This window comes from Meriones unguiculatus, chromosome 14, assembly GCF_030254825.1.
Source record: "Meriones unguiculatus strain TT.TT164.6M chromosome 14, Bangor_MerUng_6.1, whole genome shotgun sequence".
Taxonomy (NCBI): Eukaryota; Metazoa; Chordata; class Mammalia; order Rodentia; family Muridae; genus Meriones; species Meriones unguiculatus.
Window position 1 is genome coordinate 16,379,719 of NC_083361.1, and position 22,865 is coordinate 16,402,583.

General features: G+C 42.5%; 1 protein-coding gene across 5 annotated transcripts in view; it reads right to left on the minus strand.

The window, feature by feature from the left end:
* Hs3st4 (heparan sulfate-glucosamine 3-sulfotransferase 4) overlaps positions 1 to 22,865 on the minus strand; it is a 426,554-nt gene that overhangs the window by 148,448 nt on the left and 255,241 nt on the right. The window lies entirely within an intron of this gene.

Genomic DNA, 22,865 nt, shown 5'->3' on the forward strand with positions numbered 1-22,865 from the left:
TGAGGTAAACAGTTTGATATAACTTATTTTGGATCGCTAGGTCCTCAAGGAGGACCACTGCAGACAAGGTGCTTGTAAAAAGAGTGCCCTAAGAAGGGCACCCTTGTGAAAAGAATGAATTAGCAAATGAACAGAAATATATGTGAAGGAATAAATTCTGAGTTTAGGATTATTATCCTGGGGTCAAAATCCTCCATAACTTTAAAATGACAAGAGAGGAAAGGGAAAACAATCTCACTTTGATGGGCACCTCTGAAGTTCACCCTTAATTCCCGCAAGAGTTTGATGCTCCATTTCCGTTTCACAAGGTAGAAACTTAGGACTGGAGCGGCAAAGTGGCCTGACTCTTCCAGTGTTTAGGTCCACATCTCTGCCTCTCCTACTGCTAACACCTTTTTGAGGAACGGCTGGGGGAAGCACCATGGGCAAACATTGAGGACAATGTATCCCAGCCTCCTGATGGAAGGAAGCAAGGGCACTGCCCAGTTATTTCCCCTCCTGTAATTTTAGCTCTCACTTATTGGCTGAGCCTGACACTGCACTTAGGCATCAAGGCAGCACGCTTATTTGGGGTTGGGAACAGGCTCTGTGGCCTGACACAGGTTTCTGAAGTCAAAGCGCTGGACCACACCAGACCTCACATTGAACATCAGGCTCATTTTCCCAGGCTCCTGCGCGATGGGAAATGAGGACCATCTGCTCCTTCTTAGGGCGTGAGCTCAGGTTCGAGTTCACGTGATGGCAAGCCCTTCATTTTCTCTTCGAAAAGGCAGAGAAGGAACACAAAAAGCAACATCTGTAGCAAGTCAGCCATGTGCGCCTCATTCAACACTGGACACGAGCCAATGAAGTCATCACTGAGGAAACTAACACAGAAAGAGGCCGAGGGACATCCCTCTGGCCATATCTAGAAGGCTTAGGAGCAGAAAGTGAAATGAATTAACTGCAAAACTGGAGCTCGTAATCACTGTAGTGGAGTGGGCACTGGCTGCTTTGCAAAACACTTTTACACACACACACACACACACACACACGCACACACGCACACACGCACACACACATGCTGACTACAGTGACCTCACTCTTCTTGTGAGTTCTATACAGGTAGATAGGTAGATAGCCAGGGTCTCTACCTGCCAAGCATAATAGGATTATTCGTGAATTAATTAAGCATGAATCTCCTATATTTGAGTGTCACAGAAAATTCCCAGTCTTAAGGAATAAAATGTCTATTGCAGACAGAAACTGCTCTAGGCTGTGCTTTAACGACTTCAGGGCTACAGCATGGGGGCAGAAAGAAGTACTGAGGGGCACTGAAGCAGATGTCACGGCTCAAATTCTGAGACAGGTGTATTGTACAAAAACAAAATGAACAGCAGTAGAAATAATTATCAGCTGCGTCAAGAATGAGAACCTCCATTGATGCTGACTATCAGCCATTGATGTAGACACTCTTATTGTATTAACCTATTAAGTCCCTTATAGAAAGTCTGATTTTTTATAACTTTTATTAATTACACTTTATTCACTTTGTATCCCCCCATAAGCCCCTCCCTTCTTCCCTCCCAACTCCACCTTCCCTTTCCCTTCTTCATGCATGCCCCTCCCCAAGTCCACTGATAGGGGAGGTCCTCCTCTCCTTCCTTCTGATCTTAGTCTATCAGATCTCATCAGGAGTGGCTGCACTGTCATCTTCTGTAGCCTGGTAAGGCTGCTCCCCGCTCAGGGGGAGGTGATCAAAGAGCAGGCCAATCAATTTATGTCAGAGGCAGTCCCTCTTCCCATTACTATGGAACCCATTTGGACACTGAACTGCCATGGGCTATGTCTGTGCAGGGGTTTTGGTTATCTCTGCGCATGGTACTTGGTTGGAGTATGAGTCTCTGGGAAGACCCCTGTGTTCAAATTTTCTGGTTCTGTTGCTCTCCTTGTGGAGTTCCTCTCCTCTCCGGATCTTACTATTTACCTCTTCTTTCATAAGATTCCATGTACTCTGCCCCACAGTTGGCCATAAGTCTCAGCATCTGCTTTGATAGTCTGTAGGGCAGAGCCTTTCAGAGGCCTCTGTGACAGAGTCCTAACTTGTTTCCTGTTTTCTTCTTCTTCTGATGTCCATCCTCTTTGCCTTTAGGGATGGGGATTGAGCATTTTAGCTAGAGTCCTCCCTCTTGATTAGTTTTTTTAGGTGTACAGATTTTAGAAAGTCTGTTTTATGGATTGTAAAAGTTACCAAAAAAATGCAATGTGGCCAACAATATAGTTCAGCAGGTAAGGGTCCTTGAAGCAAATCCTGACTTGAGTTTAATCCACATATATATACATTTGTACGTATGTACACACAAATAAATAAATGTAAAAAATAAAATAAAAGGAAGAAATAAACTGCAATGTGTATGAACCAAGAAACTGACCCAATGTCACACAGAGGCACACCCTGAACCCAGGCAATCTTGGATCTAGAACCCACACTGACATTCTTTTATGGTACTTACTAGTATCAGCAGGGAAAGAGGTTGGGTAGAAGAATTTTAAAAATTACAAATAAAATGATCATTGGTACCTTTAATTCAATATCAATGTCAGAGAAACAAGAGTACATTGGAAAGGGAATATTGTCTTACCAGAGGAGGCAGTCACCATTCATGGCCATTTAAAGCATGGGCATTTCACTAGTCACAAAAATCACATTTGAAAGCCACAACTGCTAACATGCTTCCTGTCAGCAACCTTTCATGAAGAACAGCAGGTCTCAGGCTGTGGGTTTTCTCCTTCCTGGGCAACCTTCCTGTTCCCTGTTCTGACTGCAAGGGCTTTTTCCTGCACAGCATCTAGCTCTCTGCCTGCCTTTCCCCGAAGAGCCTCCCACTCCTCCTGTAATGACTGAGAGATTAATCCCTCTTTCCCATGACAGCCCTTCACATATTTTGATCACTGGGATGATTTCTGAGCTGACATAAATCTTATCCAATCTAATGAGTGATAAAGAGGGTAACAGCTCACAGGCAGATTATAACTGTTAAGGCCTTTGCATTTAGGCAAGTCTGACTCCTCTCTCAATCTCAGAGCAGACTCAGAGGCTCTGAGACCCTGACTCCACCCTCAGCCTCCTTAGAGGTCTGGGTTAGATGCCTCCAACGTATCTTCTTCCTTCTTGTCATCTAAGCCCAGGAGAGGATTCTCAGGTTGATCCATCAAAACCAAGGCAAGTTATCCAAGTCTTTGTTCTGATTTGCATAGGTAATATCTACAAAAAAAAAAAAAAAGAAAAAAAAAAAAAAAAACAAGGAACCTAAAAGATAAAATCTATGGGCATTTTTGTGTGTGTGTGTGTGTTTAGTAATTTCTGATTTTGATAAAGAGCATCACGTGATTTAAAAATAAAAGTCAAAATATTTCAAACTTCTTTTGAAATGAGAATTATTAAACTCATATCTCGCTCTAGGGTGATGGTTTCCACACTTGAGTCCATGTCCCAGTCACTCTACTAACTCTGAGGCTTCAGCCACCCCGAGAGTTTCTGAGACTATAGACTGGAATGTAACCCATGAAGCTCTGTTTCTAACACATTCTCAAGGGCTGATGCTGATGGTGATGCTGCAAGTCTGGGTACCTATCCCTGAGAGTACTCAGGAGTTGCTGAGGAGCACTCAGAATGGGCCCATTAATGTGATGGGAGACATTTTTCTGCCTCTAGCATCTGCCCAGACTTTGTCTCTGAACTGGAGCCCTGGTGATTTTTTTTTTCTACAAAACTTTCCTCAGCTCCTCCACTCTCCCATCCCCAATGCCAGCACCGCCATCTTCCACACAGTTAGAAGTGGCACCATGTATTACAAGATTTTATTTCCGGCTTCATGGAGCTGCAACAGGGAGGCTCATTTCCACCCACTCTTGTCATTTCACTGCAAGGTGCAGACGCTCACCTTCTTGTTCACTCCAGTCAGAAGCTAACCAGTATAGGCTGATGACTCGTAAAAGCCCACGCTCTCCAAAAAGACCGAGTTGGGAGGCACTTCAGGTCACCTCAAGTCATGGTGTACAGTGAGGAAGACAAGATGAAAACTTCCACGGACTGAGACTAACCCTGATATTGGGTAGGGAAATAGCCATATCACTTGTCCCTGCCATGAACTAGAAAATAGGTATACTGCTGCCCACGTCCATGCTGGCTCTCAGCAGTCGTCAGCTGGAAAGAACTGGGGTATCATTAAACAGTTAGGGCCAGGAACAGTGCAAGTTCACAATGCTCAGCCTATAATAGTATAGCTTTGTAGGTTATAGTCATAGCCTAGCTAAGTGATCTTAGGCATGCTTTGAACTTCCAAGGCCATGATTTCCTTATCTTTGATGTATGTATAACAACCAGGTCTTATATGAAAATTAACTGGGATATTAATGTGTTATATGGAGTATATGGAGTATCCATATAACATATTTAGAATAATAGCAAGGCACTCAAACATTTTTCAAAGTAGAGACACAACATTAAATTAACTTGAGCTCCATACCTTCTTCTGTCTCTTATATCTTCTATGAATCTATTCATGTTTTTAGAACAGACAATGCCTACTCTTTTTATATACATCCAGTAAGTAGCTATATCACCCAACACAGGTTAGGTTAGGCTCTTAGTAAATATTTGTTGAATCAGTTAAATAAAATGAATAAGTGGCTGAGAAATCGGAGAGGTAATTTATTACTTAAGTATATACTTCCTTAAATATATGCACATTACTTACGTATGTATAGAGAAATCGTGTAATCATAATATATCATTACCAAGATGATTAACATAAAACCATGCTTATAAGGTAAACAGTAAATTGAAATTATAGAAAACAAACTGCTGTATACACTATGACTGAACTAATGGATAAATGTCTACCTCTGGGCGATAACTGGAAATGAATATAATGGACATACAACGCTTATTCATTGCCCTTTACTGGGTGGCAGAACTTGTAGAGACAGCAGAACAGGCCCTGGGATCATCCTATTTGAGAGCAAAATCCAGCCCTACCTACTGAGAAAGTGTTCAATAGGCCTCCTAAGCCTCCTCTGCAAAGAAGGAAGGAAGGAAGGAAGGAAGGAAGGAAGGAAGGAAGGAAGGAGAAAGAGAGAGAAAGAAGGAAGGAAGGAAGGCAGGAAAGAAGGAAAGAGAGAGAGAGAAAGAGAGAGAGAGAGAAGGAAGGAAGGGAGGAAAGAAGGAAAGAAGGAAAGAAGGAAAAGAAAGAAAGAAAGAAAAAGAAAAAAGAAGGAAGGAAGCAAAGAAAGAAGGAAAAGAAAAAAGAAGGAAGGAAGGAAGGGAGGGAGGGAGGGAGGGAGGGAGGGAGGGAGGGAGGGAGGGAGGGAGGGAGGGAGGGAGGAAGGTAGAAAAATCCCAAAAGTTTCAAGACCAACATTATGAGGTTATTGTGAGCAAGGTGAAACAAATCTTTGATCTATAGTAGGTACAAGGAATGGTGCATATATTCTTGTAAGAGAATTTGCAGGGAGGAGAGGGAGATGGGAAATGATGTAATTATATTGTGATCTCAAAAAATAAAATAAAAAAGAGGAATTGGAACTTATTTTTAAGCTATTCTTTACGTTGGATATGGGTGCATAGCTCCATTTTCAGAGGCACCCATTAAGTCCTGCCTACCCCAAGCACCAAGTCAGCTCTTCCACCCATGCCCTCCTGTGAAGGACTAGGTGATATCCCACAGGCTGTCCTGAATCTGCTGAAATGCCTGCAGGACTGTAAAGGACAGGCGTGCAGAGCTGAAATGGAGGGATGTTTACCTCCAGCCTTACAGCGCTTAATTCTTTGATGGTTTCGAGGAGAGAACGCTCATGAAATCCCTGTGGAAGTATGTAAAATTTTGTCAAAATTACTGAGGATATTTCACCTGGCAAGAACTGGAAAGTTACATCCCAGAAAGGAAATTAAAAGTGTCTCTGGGACTGGGGATATTGTCCAGTGGTACAGAGCTTGGCTAACATCAGTAAGTCCCTGGCTTTAACTGAAAGAAGGGAGGGAGGGAAGGAAGGAAGGAAGGAGGGAGGGAGGAAAAAGAAACCTATGGCTAGGAATTCAGAAGGCAATATTGGAGGTCTAGTGGCTGCACCAGGAAAAGGCTGAGGTTCCCTTTTTGTCATAATTTGAAGGGACTAGTCCAAACGTTTGAAGCCCATACTTGCCAAAACTGTGCATAAGACAAAGCTTTGGAGAGTCAACTCCAGACACAGTAAAAGGATGCGGGAAGCCTGCGGGAAGCCTAAAAGCTGGAAAAGAGCAGGGATAGGGGGCAGCACAGCCTTGGGCATGCAGCCATCGGGAGTGTTGAGATCTAGATTGGAGCAGGGGAAGGGCCACCATGGCTCATCTTTGCACAAGCAGGTGTTGGTTTATGAGCCAAGTAAGAAAATTCAAGACTCAAGCTGCTACAGTCCTCTACTTACAATGTTGAAGACAACAATTATGTGAGTTCAAGCAGGCAAGTATTTTGTCTGGTAAGTATATACTACCATTTGCTAGACTGGTTTTGATTTCTTCCTCCCCTGCTGCTCTTGCCAGCTCAGAAATTAGCCCTGACATTTTACTCATTTCAGCATAACAAACATTTGCGGTAGTAACCACAGAAGGAGTGGCTGGACTTGTGGTAACAGGATCTACAGACGTCTCACAGGGCACAGGGTACTCAGCTTGCAAGTGTTGACTCATTAAATCACAACAGCATTGAGACTACGGAAGAGAGTCTGTGCCCACCAAAACCATCTTCCCGCCTCCCTGGTTTGCTTCTCTGTGTATCATATTCTGCACGGAGCAGGATAGGGTGTGTCACTCCAGGCTGCAGTGTTCCATCATACATATCACATGCTTTTAAAACTAGATGGAAATGCTAAGGGGGACAAAACATCACAGCCAAATTATGGGCTAAAATAAGAGCATTCTGAACATGGAAAATGTTCATCACTTTGTATGAACAAGAACCTTTTACTGGTGGACAACACTGATTCTTTCAGTTTTTTTATCATTGCAGCTGTCCTGCATGAGTTACCCCAATAAAACAATAGGACATAGGAACTACAGTCCTGCCTGCACCACGGACGAGATGCTAAGAAAAACAAATTCAAGAATAGCAATGCCTCCTGATCACAAAACTAGGTGTTTCACAGCCAGTTATGGACTCTACCCTTGTATTTCATTCTCCAGGGTCTGTCTATCTGGTTCTCTCCCTTCTTCCATCTCCTATTTTTGTGACTGCATTCATATTTTCCTTGATGGATCTCATCATTTCTCAATTCCAATAGGTTCCATTAGGACCCTGATGTGGGAAATCTTTCTTTTTCCCTGAACCTTTAGTACTGAGATCCACAGTTTTGTACCTTATTGATTCTGGAGTGTCTACCAGGGCTACTTGTACTAGCATTTCTACTAGCATTTTGAAATCTTTTTGTCTGCATTTCTCTTTTGTAATCTCATTCTACAATCACATGAGGCTTAAATGAGAATTACTGACCAATAACCTTGCAAACTCTGAGCTTTATTTTCTAAATTTCAACAGTGTCCTCATAACTTGCACACTTGTTCTTCAGTTTCAAAGCAAATGAGCATGAATAATTGAAGGGCAGTCACTGCCAAACAAAAAGGTTAATGGCATGACTTTTCAGGTTCAGGAAAGCTATTTTTTGTGTGTGAGTGTGTGTATGTACCTCTTTCATTTTACCTTCTCTGCGAACAAGGACAAGTTACATAATTTAGTCTCTTAAAATAAGATGTATGTATGTATGTATCACCAAGATGTTTGACATTTCAGAGACATTGCTGAACTGCTTAAATTAGGGTGAGCTGGACTGAAGAAAGCCATTTACACAACACACTGAAGGTTCCCCTAGGATGTAATGCACTCTTTGTAGTTACTATCGTAATAATTACTTCTTGTAAGCCAGCCGTGGTGGCCCACGCCTGTAATCCCAGGGCTCAGATAGGCAGAGACAGACACATCTCTGTGAGTTCAAGGCCAGCCAAGTCTCCAAAGTGAGTCCTAAGGCTACACAGAGAAACTCTGTCTTAAAAAACAAATAATAATAATAATAAATAATAATAATGTTTCTTGTGGATAGGAAACACATCATGTCCATTTTTATAAGCATTTTGTCTTAAAACACTTCGTGAAAAATAAATGCTTGATGACTGTGTAGACAAAGAATGAATGAAAGAATGAGAGGACTATGAGACAGCATACACAGAGGTGGAAAGAACACTACTTAGAAAGCAAAGCTGCGGTGGCTACCAAAACCACAGGCATAATAATGTTCTCATGGGCACTTTTGGCACCCTCATTCCTTGCTCTTTTCCATGCCACTCAACTCTTCCCTGACTTCCAAACAGATCAAGTAAATTACACATGACAAACACTAGCAATCAAACTCACCACTTTTGCTCATGGCTATGGTTGCTACAGATATACCACCAGGTCAGCTCTTGAGAATTGAGCCTGTTCTCTTCTTTCCTCCAACCACACACAGATGGAAGACTAGTAAACCCTCCTAGAGACCAGACAGGGTCACCATCCTGCTGTATGTGAATATATATGCATTTTGATCTTTAAGAGGCAGAAGTGGCGGGCGTGGGGTGGGGAGAGAAGAGACTAGGTCAGATGCTATCACTTACTCCTGTGAGTTCTCATCAGTGAGGTTGGGGACAATCCCAATTAGCAAGTGTCACCCAGCTTTCCTGAAACAGATGTTCTGTTCCTATTTCTCTCAAGAGAGAATAAAGCCACATTTAAGGCAGGCAAGGCAAACTGACAAGATCTCACTCTGATAATGAACATTCATTATCTTATTTTTAAGTTGCCAACATCTGTCCACTTTTTAATGGTGTGGAAATAGTCTCTCTGTTACCAACTGGAGGCTCAGGCTCGGACACAGAAAAACACTGAATCATGATCACAGAGCACATTCACAGTCAATATGGGCGTGTCTTGAATTTCAGATGTCAAACTCTAAACAACTCAAAGCTCAGTCTTTTGGGATGAAAAAGATTAGGAGGATTATTTTGTTAGAAGCAACATAGTACTCCAGAAACAGCAGTGATACAACTGGGAGAATCATCCCATGTTTTGTGCTCCTTTACAGTAGCTCCTACAGATAACCCTTTCTGGGTAGAGGCTCACTGTTTCCATGTTCTGTGTTTGCTCTATTTTTCAGCATGGTGGCCACAGTATTTCTGGTTCCACTGGCTCTTCCACAATGTATCTGATCGCTCTCCTGGTATTCATTCATCCTTCGACTCTGGGCAGTTTCAAGGCTTTCTTTGACCAATAGAGTGTGGAAGAAATGAAAAGCCCAGATGGATAAGACCTTTGGAAGGACTATTTTCACTTTGTACAGCAGGGTGTGTCAGCTTCTGTGTGTGGTTTTTTTATTCTGCTGAGAATACCGTGTGTAGATTAGTTGATAGACACACCCACCATGAGAAGACAGCACAGGGAAGAGAACCTCCCATCAGATCAATTAACATTCCAAATGGCGATTACTGTCATATTGACTGTCAACAAGGACTCCTTCCCTGTGGAATATCCAGCATCCAGAAAGGTACTGATATATATTAGCTGTGCAGAGATTCCTTGGGGAAAAGACCTGAGCTCTTGGCTGAACAAATCTTTGCTCCGATGGGTCTGAAGCAGGGACACCTGCAGCGAAACTGCTAAAGGACACACAAGTGACATGTGTCCACACCAGACCACAGCCAACTATCCCCACTTCTGCCTCCAGCTTAAGAAATCCTAGCAGACTCCGGAGAAACAGTGAAGCCAGCCAAAGGCAAGCTTCTTTTCTCTGTAGGGCTGCTGTGTGATTTAAGAGAGCAGAGAGGATTTGCTGATTTTTCACAGGCTACATTGCTTCAGAGAGAATTTCATTAGGCAGAGCCTTGCAGCAAGTGTCTATTGGCCCCAGCTGAATACATTTATTTGCCCTTCCTGACCCTGAGCTGAGAAGACACAGGGGAAAGAGTTCAAGCTGGAGTGATGTAGTGTGAGGGCAGGCTGTGCTCTAAAAGATACCAGGGAGCTTTTGCAAGGCCGACAGAACTGGGCAAGGTGTGGTCATAGTACCTTAGAGTCCCCAGTCCTCACCCTCCTCCTGCCTGCATAGCCTCACCGCTGCCTTCCTCTGCACTCTGCTCTCCTCATAACAGAAATGCTGCAATGTCCTTATGCATCCAGTGGACTGAGACCCAATGTGATTCTGCCATCCTCTTGCCTTTTGAAGCTATGCACACACAGTCAATGCATATTTTAAACTGACTTCCAGATCGCCTACAAAATCTCCTTCCTCCTTAGCTTTCTCCACTCCTAACAGGTGAGTAGTCTTCCCTTTCCTTTTTGTGCTTTGCTTTCTTTTTGGTCATATTCTTAGTGACACTCTTGCCCTGGCTCCTCCCAAAAGCATTTGATTACTTTTATTTTTATTATTATTATTTTTTATTTTTTGCCAGTAAGACTCCATAGTTGATGTCTAAATTCTAAAAATAATTGAGGAACATTGTGGAAACTTGCCACTGTCTTATGCCATAGGCAGTTACAGGAGAATGTGTTATTTAGACCAAAGGCCACCATCCAAGAACCATAAGGCAACATACTAAGATGCCAGAGGAAGCCAAAGTGGAAACAGGAAGAGCCCCAGAGAGTGTCAACACTTCTCAGCCACTGTAGCTATTCTAAAATTGGCTACTTCTAGATTTTGTTATCATTTTTAATTAAATATATCATCACCCTTTCCCTCTAACCTCTCCTGTATCTCCCTCACCCCTCCCTTGCAAATTCATGCCTTTTATTTGTTAATAAAGCAAAAGGCTTGGTTCAAAGCCTTCCATGATAATATGGTTTTGCACAGAATCACCTTTCCTACCACTACAGTGTTCTATTCCCACACTGGAAGTAAGCTCCCTAGACAATGGAAATTAGACACCATGTCTGTGTGAACTGGACTTTATCACCTGGGCTTCGTAGTCATGTGATGTTGACACAGAGCAAAGGAGAACAACTTCTAGATGGCTTCCAACATAGTCTGCCACAGCCTTTAAATAGGAGCAAGGTTTTTTTCCAAGAAGAGTAGTGAAGCGATGTAGAAAGGGCCCTACATGTGAGAGAGAGCATGGGGTGCCTAAAGAGTGATGGGGAAAGCAGAGCGTTGAACTGATGGTTTGGGTGAAGCTGCTTATTCCTTCCCCTATAAGCACATTCTAAAAGGACACTTATAATTCAGCCTTTTTATCCCCACGCACAGCAAACTATACCATACCATGTGTTATTATTCATACGGTTTTAGCTTCCACTATCCAGTGCCTAAAACGTATTAACCACTCCAACAGCTGCCTATTGAACAAATGCATGAATGATATTCTCTCATTAGCAGTTCCCCAGGACTCCAGATGCCATTGGGCAACCTGTGGTCAAACTCAGCACATAGGAGATAGAATGATGCCCACCCAGGAGGCACATTTAATTTGCATACTCATTTATTTACAGAGCCATTGTGATGTTTCCTAGTGGGAAATTCATTGTAAGTGTTGATAGTAAAGAAAATTGCTTAAAACTGAATTTGTATGGGTTTCCTGGAGACCAACTATCAGTGATAAAAAACTTGCACTAAGGAAGAAAAAAAAAGACAATTGTCAATTCTGTGCTGCAAACTCATTCTGGAGGCTGTAAAGCTACAGATGACATTTATCACCCCCTTAGGACTCTGTGCGTTGCCTATGTTCTGTAGGCTCCTAGCCCAGTGTTGTAACCTGGCCCTCACACCATCCAGGCGACTTCACATTAGCTTCTATTTAAACAGTCCCCAGGGGAATACCTCTTTCTTGGGGCCAAGGGTACTTTAAGGATATCTTAAAGTTGAATAGCAGGAGAGGAGTACAGCAGGGCTTGAGAAAAGGCTGGGGGACAATCTACCAAGGAACCCTACTCTATGGGGGTAGCCTTGCTTTGCCAGGAACTGTAGGTGAAATGCTGACCCCTGTCCCTAGGGACAAGCCTCTATGTCAGTGCCTCAGTTTAATTCACTGCTGCATCCCACCCACATTTCTCTTTGCCAAGGGTCTGGTCCTCCAATATTATATTGGCCTCTTTCAGTCATTTCCTATCTAGCAGTTCAGTATTACAGTTATAGGTAGGTTAGGAGCTATAAGCAGTCAGGAATGATGGTAGCCATGAAGCAGGCAGACTACCGGTCTAAGGCCAACATAGGTCCCATGGAAAGACCCTGTCTCAAAGTAGGGGGTGGGGTTTCACTTACTTTGCAATCCTGTGAGCCTGAGTTTGATCCCTGGAACCCATGTAAAAGCCGGAGGTGGTGGCATGCACCTGTAATTTTACCATTCCTATGAGCAGATGGGAGACAGAGGCAGGAGCAGCTCCAGAAAGCTCATGGGCTAGCTAGCCTGGAATACTCAGGAAGCAGCAGAAATAAGATAGAAAGCAAGAACAGACTCCTGAGAGTTGCCCTCTGCACAACTGCACTGCGGCCCATGATTACCCCCTAATTTCCTTTTTTAAGTAATAGAAAAGATAAAAGCGGAGGAACTCCAATCAAACATATCAAGACCGCAGTCCTGGGAATCTTGGCCTTTTCTCATGTACCCTTCTGTCTTTCTCTCAGCCGCTCACTCAATCCGTATGTTGCTAAGAGCTTTCCATGCAGACACCTGACTAGTTACTAGACCAGCGGCTCTCAGTCTTAATAACGCTGCGGTCTTTGGATGCAGTCCCCCGTGGTGTGGTGACTCCCGACCATCAAATTATTCCATCACTACCTAATAACTGCAATTTTGCTACTCTTATGAATCATAATGTAAATATCAGGTATGTAAACCCTGTAGGGGTCATGACATACAGTTTGTGAACTAGCTTACTCACTGCTTAGCCTACCATTGTGTGGTGGGGTAAGTGGATAATGGACAAGTCAGCAATTCAAAGGGCATGTGGGTAAGATGTGCCCTGTAACTCTATCACCATGTTTATTGTTATAATTGATGGGCCGTTTAGGATGAGGTTTGGAAATGGGCACTAGAAAATGTGACAATGGATGGAACAAGACAAACTTTCCCCTTTGACACAAAGGCTTAAAAGATAAGCTGTGAAGGCTATGAGCTGTCACCCAGTCAGCAGGGAGAACATCTTTTATTATTATTATTGTTATTGTTGTTATTATTATTATTATTATTATTATTACTGTCATGCACAAACTCTCCATCTGTAACCATCCTTGCCTGTGCCCACACTTTGCACTTGCCATCCCTAACACGCTCACTCTATGTATTTGATGTTCTTTTCCATGCTCAACACTGGCAGGAAATACAGCCTACAAACAGCGGTCTGGAAACTCCAGGGAGGCAGTCTCTTCTGGAGCAGCCCTCAACTAAGAGCAGATGGTAGTTGATATGTAAGTACCCCAGATCCTTCTTTCACACATGAGCCAACTCTGCCATCTAGGCCTGCAGCATCCCAAAGCACCCTGAAGCATGCATGCATGGGTCTGCCACAACTCACTCATTCACCACCCTGGACCTACTGAGTTCTCTTCCATGTCTTCTTAACTACTCTCCTAATATCTTTTCCTGAGATCATTCAGAAAATAGTTTTCTTCCAAATATCTGCATCAAAGCCTGTCTCTCTGGAGGAACTCAATGCATGCTACACATACAGCATCTACATGCCAGTGGGAAGAAAGGATGAAATGGTGAAAACAAAGAGTTAGGACTGCATCCCTTAAAGAACACTTTTAGGGAATGCCAGAGGACACTGTTGGCAGGAACTTACTTCTTGCGTAGCAAAGGAAGCTGGGAAGTGTAGTTCCTATTTTGAGTGATGATGCTCCCTGTGAGCTCAGACATCTGCTTCTCAGCAGATGGGGATAACAGCTACACTAAGACAAGCTGATAGTGTCTAGAGGATAAGAAAACCAACCATACAGTGAGTGGGCAAGCAGATTTGGGGCTCCTGTGTACCACAAATAGCATTTCACAATTCCCCCAGCAGGTCTCTCCCAGCCTTGCACACTGGTGCTTGCCTCCCAGCCTGTTCTTTTGACTTAGTGGCAGTGTAACTTATTTTCTCCAATCCTTGGAGAAAAGCCAGGATGTAGCTACAGTAAGCTCTACTAGGATTTAATTTTAATATTAACATCACCTGAGCTGGATTACCCTGCACCTTAATTTGGAGTAAACAGGAAGAGCTACATTGGAGCCCATCCTCAAATGACTTGCTTGATTGATACAGAGGCATTTCTATGACTCAAGAGAATGCATGGATAATAACAAATGAGTGGTCCAAATGTGAAAAACTCCGGGAAGCCCTGAAGATACAAAAACCTTGGGACCTTGGTGTTAAGAGGTTAGGAAGTGTAAGACTAAACCTACTGAGCTTTTTTCTGTATAATGCAGCACCACTGGGGACACTTCACCTTCCTAGGTACTCATAGGTTTTGCCATTAGCACCACTTTAAAAAAGAAGGAAAAGAGACTGTGATAGATAATATAACACACTTGGACTCACACAAGAGTAAGGTCAATAAAAATATTAACAATAACACCAACATGCTTTTTTTCTGTGTCAGGCACTTTGCCGAGTGACTCCCATACTCAATACTCATGTAATTTAAACCTCACCATACCAAGAGTTCATTGAGGTTCTATCTTATGCCAAACACAATGGCTATCATTAAAAAAAAAAAAAACAAGCAGCAGTTTCTGGTGAATACAGTAGGGGACAGGGGCTTTGTACATAGCTGGTGAGAATGTGAATTAATGCAGCCACTCTGGAAATCAGTAGCAACTACCCCATGAGCAACTATATCACTCCTGCATGTGCACATGAACTAATCAGGATCAGCAAGCCAACAAGATGCCTGCACAGCCATCCATGTACATGGCCCACTTGCCAGTACCCATGTTAAAGAACCAGCCTAGATGTTTATCAACAGATGAATGAAGCCAGAGACAGTGATATGGGTGCAGAGAGAGTATTATTCAGCCTCTAAGAGTAATGAAATCAAGTAATTTACAGAAATATGAATGAAACTAGATATCATGTTAAGAAAAACAAACCAGACTTAGACAAATATCAAGTGTTATTTTTCCAAATAAATAAGATTTATATTTTTAAAAGACATTAAAATAGATTGAAGACTACTCAGAAAGAGGGAGAAGAATAAAAAGATGGTGTTGAAGAAAAAAAAGGAATAAATATGATCAAAATGCATGATATAACTGTAGTAAAATGTTAGAAGGAAATACATTTTTTATTGTTAAAACACATCAATAAAAACATAAGACCATAAACCTCACCACAGCTTTGAGTCAGTTATGATTTCTATTATATGAATGGAGAAACTGAGATTTATTAAAGTAAAGAAGTAAATGAGGAATGCTGAGGACTTAAAGGACAACTATGTACCTCAGCTGGATATGTGAAACCCCTGCAATTATCCTCTGCTGTGACCTCAGGGACATCAACAAATATGACAAGGTCAAATAGGGTTTGGCCTCTGTTGTGAGTCCATTCCTTTTGTGAAGAGAGTCAGCTGTAGGTACATTCTGAACACTGAACTTCCCAAGGCTCAGGAGGCACTTTGTACAGAGGACCAAGTAGTGGATCCTCTCCACTTTATCGGAGTTCCTCAGCTCTGCCACTGTAGCTCCCAGGAAAGTCATCAATGACACACACAATGGGGCAAAATGTACATATCATCAGCTATTGTGTTTCTTTTGATCTTTTCAAATCATTTAAAAACTTAAAAGCATCCTTAGCTCTTGTGGTACAAAAATCAGGAAGCAGGTGAAATCTGACTTGTGGGTCCCAGTTTACTGGCTCCTGATCTAGAAAGTATGTGGTCAAACTAATGCTTAGGGAGCCCTGGATTGCTTTCCCATTTGTACAAGTGTCCGGTAACATGACACTGTTTCACTTTCTCTTATATAGAGAAAACAGCAGACAGTTAGAAAACTCAACTGTGATTTTGGTTCAGGCAATATGGATTGCTAAAGTACTGATGGCCACAGCCAAAAGACTAATGGAAAGAAGGATTTGAAGACTGAAGGCCACACAAGTCTTGCTAAGGCAGACTGAACTCTCCTTAAACCTTCATGTGGGTGCACAGTATCTTATGGCATTCCTTCCATTTTTTTTTTACTATGTTTATGTTCTTCACGGCATACTTGGGAACACATCAATCTTTCTCTCTTCTGTTACTAAGAAATCAAAAACCCACAGATGTCCAGTGATTGCACAGCTGATACACTTGAAGAAGAAACTCACAGAAAGATTGTCCGGCTCTAGTTTCTGCACCGGGCATCTTGCTTTGAATGGATGGAGAGTCTAAGCTACATCCCCTGGAACAAAGCAGTGGATCCCAGCTGGTCTGCTACAGATTAATTGCTTCCGACTTGATCCAGAATACTCACTACTGTTTCGGCTACCACCCGGAACCAAATGATGCTGGGAGACATATGCCCTAGCACCAGCTGTAGGCCAATGTTTATAGAAGGAGGGATTAATTAGAAGACCCAGGAGGTGACCCTGGAAATAAGCCCTGCTTTCTACACAAACAGCTGGGAGTCCACCTGCTGCTCAGGATCAGGAGTGCCCAGTGGGGTAGAGACTCAGTAATTGATCCACAGACTGTGTTTCCAATCATAACGGAAAGAGTGATCAAAGCTAGTATCCCAGACTGCATGGTTCATGCAGGGACCAGGTCAAGGGGCATCTTATATAATGTCTTAGTTAATCTTCTTGGCAACTCGAGGGGATAGGCTATTGCATTTACTCTCAAGATGAAGGAGCAAAGCTCTGTTAATTGATGAAACAGCCTGCATAAATATGTGGACTACTATGTCTTGGGCTTAGAAGTGTAGCTAGCATCAGAGCTTTATGCTCATCAGTACCCATGGAAACAGGTATGTGAAATACCCCAGTACTCATATCAGTCCTCTAAGTGGACAGAAATAAATATGTGTTCCTCAGTTATCGCTAACACATGTCCTTCCAGCCTGTTGCACTCACTGCCTCGCTGAATCCGAAGTGAACATTCTGTAAGAGATCAGAATTTTGCTCAGTGAACTATCACAAGTTCTGGCTGGAAAGTGAAAGGCCTACATTCAGTCCCCAATTTCACTATGCATATGGATTGGATATTGTGCAATGTGTGCATACATGTATGTACAGACACATATAAAGGCACATGTACACGCACACACACAGTTCACAAATTTTTAAAACACAGGTCATTAATGAATTTACTAAGAATCATTCCCAAGTTTGACTGTGCAGACAGCCATGCCCTGGGAGGAATAGTGCTTCTTGGGAGTGCTCAAGAAGACTCTGGGAATAAACTCCTCTTCCTGATCAAAGTTTGACCACATTTCTCTACACACATTTCTCCACACACATTTCACTACCCTGAGGATAAGCCCATTTAGTCTGCTTTTAGCAACTATCCCATTGGGTAAATTGAGTGAAAATACTGCACTCCTGATCAAATTATTTAACCTCTACCTTTGGTATCTTATCACCCTGCTCTGGACTGAGTAGCAATTGTGCTGAGTCTGGATGAACTTTGATGGGTCAGTACGAATTCTGCTGAGTTACCTTGGCTAGAATTTCCACTTCACCCTCTTAGTAATTGCCCAGCCTGTAACCTCTACCCTTTTCCCTTGGCCATAATACTGTTTGATTTTGTATTCATGGCAGAGCCCAGTTCTGCAGTTCTTCTATGCCAACAATTTCTGAGCCAAATCTGCCTTCATCATTTTACCTCCAATTGGCTCTGGTTTTTCTGACACATGGGTACCACAAAAAGCAGTCACATTGGTAAAGATGGCATTTGTTTATTAGAAAAAAAAACCCTATCATTAAATGACACTTGACCTGAAAGCAGTGTGCCCCAGCCATTCTGAAACACAGGGTCATAATGAACCAGGACACTGCACACTTTGGGCTAGTTGTCAATTCAACACACTACAATCATCATCAGACTCCCCCAAATATTATCTGGAAATGGGTTAAGCTTTGCTTTGCTTAATTTTCTCATTTAAGAAACAGGTCTAACAGCAGCATGAATACACAAGCACATAAAGATTAAGTCAGATAGTGAGTGTAAATTCCTTGCATAGGGCTAGAACGGTACAAGTGACCAGTGGCTGTGAGCAATGGTGACTATAGCAGTCACCAGCTTCAGACATGAGGAAAGAGCCCAAGGGACAGTAACACACAGCATTAGAGTTACAGGTCATTTGTGGAGTGCCTGGAGTTTTATACAATGCCTAAACTCAAGAATCAATACAAGTAATTAGAACAAGGGCACGCACATAGATCAATGCTCTGAGGGTGCAACAGCAGGAGAAATTATTTCCAGCTTGGGGAATAACAGGTGTTCAAAGAAAAAGATGATATCTGAGATCATGCCATGACTAGAATTTATGTATCAAGATGCCAGAGCAGCAAGTCAGGGAGAAGCCACTGCCACACAGGGTCTCATAGTGGCTACCAGCCAATATCCACAAACCTAAAATCCAAGACATTAAGTAAACCAAAAGCACCATATCTTAAATTAGGTTTGCTGCCTTTGAGTTAGCCATGCTCCTATGAACAATCCCAATAAATCCACTGGCTCACACAACTGAATTTGGGTGGGAGCCTTTCTTCAACCTGTTGTCAGTGAGTTTGCAGGGTGAATAGCTGTTTGTTCATGTTTTCCCTGAAAAGATCATGCAACAAATAGGTTGACTGCATTATTTATTCCCAATTCTTCCATACCCCTACCTTTCTATACTTTCCTCATTGAAAGTCCCAAATTATCTGCTGCTCTGATAGTGGGCAAGTTTTAGTCCAATATCAACAGAAGGGAAATATTAACAGAAGGGAAAGGGACAGAGGCCGTAAATATGCTTTCTGTGTATGCAGCCATGCACACTCTTGTGAGTCTCATAAGAAAAGTACAGGGCAGGTGGTTTTATGAACCTCCAAGTGAGAGACCAACAAACAGGACTGAATCAGGGATGCTTTGGTCAGCTCTGACTCAGGAGGGGAAGATAAATGTGTTCCCAGCGCTCTCTCTCTCTCTCTCTCTCTCTCTCTCTCTCTCTCTCCTTTATCACAGCAATGGCTGCTAACAACAGAGTCATCTGAATTGCTGAGCATGAGGTGGGTGGAGTTCTTTCTGAGATAAAGACTCAAAGCCAACACTGACTACATAAGGACATATCCTGAAAACAATTCTTAAGCTCTTTAATTTTGTCCTGATAAAAACAGCAACACCCTAAGTGTCACTGTGAAAACGCAGTGCCCGTATTACCAACATTGCAATTAAAGCCATCTTCTCAAAACAGAAGTTGAATCACTAACTATTCCCCACCACCTGATACATATCTTCTTGCTTAAGTTCTTAGGCTGAACCCCCAAATCCTTAGTACTACCCAACTCCTCCTGTCAGAATAGATCTCAGGTGTCCTCTCACACTGAACATCTTGCTAATCCTTGCACCGTGCTCCTGAGAATACGGCCTTTTGATAGAATGGTTTGCATGCCCCCTTTCTCCTCTAAGAGTCCCCTTTCACATTTGCCTACTTACTCTGTGGTACATCTGCTTCCCCAACTGCCTGTGTTATTAGAATCATGCCCATCTCCTACTTACATTAAACTTATCATAGTTGTGATTTCAGATTCACTAATGAGATTTGATTAGTGCACATCTCTGCCACAAATTTCCCAAGAACAGTTCAGTGTCTCTCCTCCCTTTATCATTATGTGTCCAACATCAGTACTGTCCCTGGCCCATTGCTGGTGCTCAGGGATGTTTGTTGAATGAAAGGAGGCTTCGGGTGATCCAAGGGAAATTAGGACAATAGATTATTTTGCTTGCCTAAAGCAAGGAGAGCATAACTGTTTCTTCTTCCTTACATCAGGCCTTTCAACACCCACTTGATTCCTCTGAGGTTTTGCCAAGACAGATCTCCTGCAAAACAACAGCGTGGTGGGAATGCATTATCAATCTGTTATTGCCGGTTGGGAAATATGACCTTACCACAGTGCAATATGGTCAATCTAGATGACAGGTGCTCTTCCCCTGTCCCTCAACATCTACACTGTAATTTTACAACCCAAAAGACTCCTGTAATTGGGAGAGGATGAAACATCTGGATGTTGCAAACTCTCTCGACAGGTTGTCTATACCATCACCTTCAAAATCGATGCACAAGAAATGAGAGTTTCTTGAGCAGCAGCAATCCTGGCTGGCAGCAGAACACAGTGTGTAATCCCCTTCATCTTGTGAAGCAAGGGTTGCCGGGATTTCGTTAGGGAGTTGCTAGCTATTGGGATCTGGCAATAAAGAAGACCCTGGGAAGGCAGAATGACAACTTCATCCTGAATGTGTTTGTGCTAGGGGGAAAGGTCCATCACTTACACCATATTTGTGAAATGAATTCCATAAGCAATCATCATTTTAGAGCCAAGTTGGTCAGAAGATGGAACCTGGGCTCCACACTGAGGTGGTTTAGATAGATGGTTAGCTGAGCACCGGGATGCACGAAGGCACTGGACACAGCCAGGACAAGAAGTGCTGGCAACAATATTGTAATGCCCTTCTCGTCCACAAATCACTGCAATCTAACCTGAGATAGAATCAATTTTGGAGACTAAAATAAAACGAAGTTTCTGATATGAAAATTTGGAGAGATACAGCAGGAGGAGAAAGGGGCCCCATGCCTTGGGAAATACTTTCTATTTATCTAAATTTCAGATGCACATGCATGAGATGCAACAGACAGTCTTGGCGTTATTGCAAAGAGACATTCTCCCAGTTACAAAAGGAGTCTGGTGATGAGGAGGTCACTGTACTTGGTGCCATGAGGCAGAAAACTGAAAGCCAAATCCAGCTTGGGGATTCCATCTGACAAACTCCGATGGCAAAGGACCATGCACCTCCTGAGGCCACACATTTGCAAGCAGCAAACAGCACAGAGTCCTGACTGTACTTCGGCTGTGGTCTTAGGCATCTGTGGAGACACAGCTCTCAGGGTGGGGCCAGAGGCAAGCATTGGCACTGCCTATCATACTCCTTGCCTTTTTTCCCCCTACAAGGGATAACATACAGGGGATTTCACTTATAAACTCTAAAGTAATTGTTTTAAAAACCAACCTGTGAAAGCACCAGAGGAATCCAGACACTCAGCTGCATGAAACTGGACTTGGATTGAACCAGTTAACCCTCTCCTGGGTATGACCTGAAGGAATCTAGGTCAGCAAGTGCAAGAGTTGCCTGCATCACCATGTTCTTAGCAGTCAGTTATGGAATCTGCCATTTTGGCACCAAGAGATGAATAAAGAAAATGTAGCAAATGGACACATGGAGTTCTAGTCAGTCATGAAGAAGAAAAAAAGATGTGTTATTTGCAGAAAATGGGTAGCAATGGAAACAATATGTTAAGTGAAATAAGCTAGACTCAGAAGAATACTCTTCTGAAAAATACTCTTCTGAAGAAGAATACACATATGTTACTCTCATATGTGAAATCTACACTAGAAAACAGCAAAACATGGAGGTGGGAGGGGCTATTCGGGAAGAAGAGAGAAACTAGTGGGAGTAATAATAGGGAGACATGGAAGTAAGCGTGACCAAAATACGAAATGTATGTGTATAAATGAAATAATGAAACCACAATTTTATGAAATTAATATATGCTAATAAAAATAATGCCCCTTTTAGTTACAGACTTGAAAAATCATAAAAAAATTGACAAAACAAAACACCTAATTATATGACACACAAATAATAAACTCAAGATAGCAGGAAAAATTATGCTGTATTAACTACTTTGAATTTGTGGAGAGATTGAAGCAAAAGGAAATGTATAGAAACACTGTATTTCTAGTTTGTGAAATTTTCCATATATGAGAAGAGATGAATGAACCTGGAGAAGAAGGAAGGTAGAGGAGAGACTGAAGGATGGAGAAAGAGAAGAGGGGGAGGGGAAAGAGAGCCTAAGCATCCTTGAGGAGTTCTCCTAACAACTGATGGAGGCTCTGAGTGATCCCATCACAGGCTGATGAACCCAGGGCCATTCCTAGCTCTTTGCTACCTCCCCAGTTGGGAAAGGAATGAGCTGGGTAGACTGGGAAGAAAGGCAATAAGGAGTAGGAAAACTGACCACATTCTTAAACAAAGGTTTCCTGGGAGTCACTGCTGACACGAGGCTATTTGGAGTGTAGAAATCATCTGTAAGGGACTTCTAGTTAAATACTTAAATGTACACAGCACACTCAGGCTCGGCCAGGGGAAAATGCCAAGCAAATAAGAGCAAACAAACCACACGCAGAAATGACCAGAGGTCTCACCTAGACCAATAATTCATCAGTCCCACCAAGTCTTTGTCAAGATTAAATAAAAATGGTCATGAGTGTCCTTGGACAACAGTGAAAAGGAATACAATGTGATTATGACTATGAAGGAACTGATGCTTGCTTTACAACAAAGTTGACAACTGAGATAAAAATGGATCTTGATAGAGTTTGGTGCTATATTCAGCCATTCACTGTCACTGAGACCTACCTGTCTGTCTATCTATCTATCTATCTATCTATCTATCTATCTATCTATCTACTTAAGATGGTGTCTCAGAGCCGGGCATGGTGGCACATGCCTTTAATCCCAGCACTCAGAGAGGCAGAAGCAGGCAGATCACTTTGAGTTCCAGGCCAGCCTTATCTACAAACTGAATGCAGGACATCCAAGAAAAACCCTATCTTGAAAAACAAAACAAACAACAAAAACAACAAAAATGGAGTCTCATTATTCAACCTTGGCTGGCCTAGAAT